Genomic DNA, 4141 nt, shown 5'->3' on the forward strand with positions numbered 1-4141 from the left:
TGGATAGTCTCAAATAAGTAGTGAACAATTTGTTTCTTGGGAGGGAAGATAACCTTTTTTGAAGATGAACACAAAAACAGATCATTGATCACTTGCAATTAGAAAAAAAGCCTAGGGCATTAACTCTGTTTTTATGACTGTAGAAAGAGTAACAACCCTGTCAACTACCTAACCCTCCCTGTTATTATCACAAAATAAGAATAAAAATAAAAAAATTTAACAGATCTTAAGAATAATGAATTTTTAAGGAGATGGTAAGAAAAAAATGCAAAGAATTCACATTAAGCCACATCTAGGAGCTAGACTCTGTAACAAATACCTTGTACAGGCATAACCCAGAAGTACTGTGGTTCATTTCCAGACCACCACACTAAAGAGAGTTGTAATCTTTCTGTTAGTGGAAGGTCTCACATTCAAGTTGTAAAAAAACACATCTGTAAAGAGTGGCAAAGTGCAACAAAACAAGGTATGCCGGTATACGTTTTTCTACTTAATTCTCCTATATTTACTATTTGAGTTAGATATTATCTCCATCTTACGCATAAAAAAATAGATCCAGAAATATTAAGTAACTTGTTCAAGATTATACCGGTGACAAAGCTTAGATTTGCAGTCCACATTTGCTTTAAGAATACTTTCAAGCGACCTCCTACTCAAAATGGTAGAGCAAACTCACTTATTTTTTTCTATTTTTCTCAGAGCTCTATTTAAAAGATAGTAAAAGACTAGTAAGAAGTCTAACCCTACAATAATAAGGAGAATATGAAGGGGTCAGAGCAGATGAGAGATTTCAATAATTTTCTGGAAGATGGAAAGCATGAGGCAGAGCAGAGAACGCTGTCACTGAGTGACATACAGAGATGGCTATTGTGAAGAAGGGCATTGACTTTCCCTCCATAACCCCCAGAAAATGCCATACTGGTAAAGGCTGGCCACGACAGGTTGAGTTGAAAACAAAGGGGTTTGGAAAGCCTGTTTATGGAACAGTATAAACCCCCATTACCTTCCATGACTCTCACACACAAAATTCACAGCATTACAAGACTAACCTTCACTTCTTATACCTGCACTAAAAAAAATGGAAAGTACTAAAAAAAATTATGGTGAGATCTAGGGTGGATAGTATAGGTGTTGGTGCCTCAAATTATAGTCCTTCTGATTCTCGTTCTGGCCTTGAGAGGACCCCGGTGTGACAGCCAGCTTCTTGCCCGCTCACAGTGTAGCACAGCTGAACAGACGACACACTCTGCCGTAAGCACACAGCTCAAATCAGCCTCTGTCTTGTGTCATGTTCAAATACCAATGGCAAGCATGAATTACACAGCTCTGAGAATGAAAGACCAAGACAGATACACTAAAAATTTGACTCTAAAGCAAACAAAGGTAATTCAGGGAACAAAAATAATTTTGAAAAATTCTCTGAGGAAGTTAGAAATATTTGAGAGTGTGTTACACTCAAACAAAAACAAGATGCTATGGGGAAAATAAATAATCAGAGAAAATAACAATCTTAGAAATTTAAAATGTGGTTGATAACCACAGAAGATAAAAGGGTAAGAAATTGTAAGAAAAAATAGAAGAGAATTTTTCTTCATTGTAATTAAAGATATTTTTAAAATAACAGATTTTCAGGTATATAGAAGAGTACGTGAAAAAATAACTATACCGAGACATGTTGTTGTGAAATTTCAGAAACCTAAGAATAAAGAAATGCTGTCAGACAAGGGAAAACTAATCATTAACACAGAAATAAAATTCTGACTGAAATTCAATTTTTCTCAGACAACTTAGTCATGTAAACACAATGGATATTTTCTCCTAAATTCTCTAAGGAAAAAATATTGATATTCAGTGTAGAATTCTGCTCTCAGCCAAATTATTAAGCGCATGGGTAGACGATCTGAGTCATGTAAGCACTTAGAAAATATATCACCAATGTAACTTGTCTTATGAAAGGATATAATTCAGAAAATATGAGAGAATGAACCAAGGAGGAGGAAGATGTTGACCCAAGAAACAGCGTTTCAATCCTTATGAACAATGAAAGGAATTACTAGAATAGCTGTGCCAATGGTCTAGAGAGCAACACATTTTGTGTACCCCAAAATGTGGTATTTAGGGACAAAGGAGATTCATAGATTTCATAGTAGACACTGAACAACAGAGAGAAATTTTTTTAAAAAGGCAATCCAAAAGTAAAAGAAAAATAAAAGCTATACAAAAAAAGGAAATGTGATCAATACTCAGTACTCAGGGCTTGCCAGGTCTCACTAGCTCTCTGGAGTCAGGAGGAAAGGTACCTGCAGGAGCCCTGCCTCTGGCAGTTTGTGGATAACTGTGCTGGGGCCATCGGTGGTGGTGTCTTTTAACCAATCCAAGGTTTTCACAATTCTCCAGTGGGCGTAAACCACAGACCTCGAGGGAGTTTGATAGTGATTAAAACCAGGGCTCCGCCATTGGGAGGTAGCTTTGCAGCCTGGGGAGGTCTGTCTTCCATGATTGGCTGCAGCGAGATTCACATCAAAGGAGGACGCCTGGAACTTCATCACGAGTGGAGCCTTAACAGGAGCCATCCTGGCTGCAAAAGATGGACCAGTGGCCAGAGTTGGGGCATTCTTCTAGTTTTAATTGAAGGAGCTGACATCTTGTTGACAAGATTTGTCTCTGCACAGTTTCCCAGTGGTCCTCACTTTGCTGACCATCCTTCCAAGTTGTCTTCAGCCCAGTTACCATCTTCACGTTTTGGAGACAATGAGCTGTCTCCAAATGAGCTGTCTACAATGAGCTGTAGCAGCAGGACTTCTCTAACAGAGAGAGCTATGATTCAAGAAAGGCTCTCAGAACACCAAGTCACAGACCGCTGGTAAAACCATAGGTGGGACAACTATGGCCAATTAAACTACAGACATTTAGCACATTTTTCTATATAAAGGAACATGAGACTGGGGTGTTAAAAGATAATCCATGTATTTATTCTGTGGATTGCAGTTGTGATCTAAGTAGATGTCTAATATCTTTAAAATAAAACACATTAAGTGCTGAGAAGATGAAGGACCACAAGACAAAGAGAAGTGAGACTTGGCCATCATCTCCTTCGGGACTTCTGCCAGTTTTGTGTTCTGTTAGTCAAAAATAAAAACTTCTGGAATTTGCCTCTTCTTTAAAAAAGAGAAAAAAGACACAGTACTTCGTTCTGAAGATCACATGATTTACATATTCAAAATAATGTAAATGCCTTTTATTGATTTTCAACTTTTAGAATAATCCTCAAGACAAAACATAGAAAACAATTATGATAACATAATGGAATATAAATATTATCACTATTAAAATTAAAATTAAAAATATAGAGTACAAATTGAAAGGAGAAATGGAGAGAAAGGATGCTTCAGTCTCCTATCCTCCAGATACAAAATTCTAAGATTTCTTTGTGATTTGTCAGAGCCTTCCCAACAGAATTGTACAGGGTGGGGGTGGGGGCAAAAGGAGCTTTAGTTGTGAGTACGCTAAACACAGACTTTATTCTTTTGTTATTATTTATTAATTATTGTGTTATTTTCCATATGAACAACTGTGAACCTAGTTTTGTCCCACCCTGTGTTTCAGTTGCTCCCAGTGTTAACTAACTTACCAAGTTAAAAATACCCTTTATTGGTTTTTCCTTGTTCCCTGTCTTACTCTCCTCAGACTTTTACTCCAACTTCTTGGAATCAACTCTCAAAGTATCTGCACCCAAGACCTTGTCTTTATTCGGTACCCCTTCAAATATAAAAGACATTTATTCAGTATTTAGTTAGAAAAATGATTGGGCATGGGAAGGGAAAAAGGCCTATCAAAGGTAAGAATGACCATTTTAACATGCTAGAGCCATATAAAATTTTATTGCTGTTGCATTCTTAGAATATCATGTGTTATATCATATTAAACTTAATTTAGATGTGTGTGAATTTTCTTAATATTCATCTGTACTATTTAGGGTTTCATGTAAGAAACAGAAATTAGTGTTTTCAAAGAGAAATATATTTTTTAAATTATACGATGGTGTAAGCCTGAAGGAATAGAAGTCAGGGGCCACCAATATTTTTTTAAAATATATTTTATTGATTATGCTATTACAGTTGTCCCATTTTCCCCCCTTCAC

The 4141-nt window shown here is 36.5% G+C and overlaps 1 pseudogene; it reads left to right on the forward strand.

Annotated features, from left to right (window-relative positions):
- The first annotated feature begins 1887 nt into the window (after positions 1-1887).
- Positions 1888-2867, forward strand: LOC123821806 (annotated as a pseudogene).
- Positions 2868-4141: the final 1274 nt, after the last annotated feature.

The sequence above is a fragment of the Phyllostomus hastatus genome, unplaced genomic scaffold, assembly GCF_019186645.2.
Source record: "Phyllostomus hastatus isolate PE091 unplaced genomic scaffold, TTU_PhHast_1.1 phas_contig_40, whole genome shotgun sequence".
Classification (NCBI taxonomy): domain Eukaryota; kingdom Metazoa; phylum Chordata; class Mammalia; order Chiroptera; family Phyllostomidae; genus Phyllostomus; species Phyllostomus hastatus.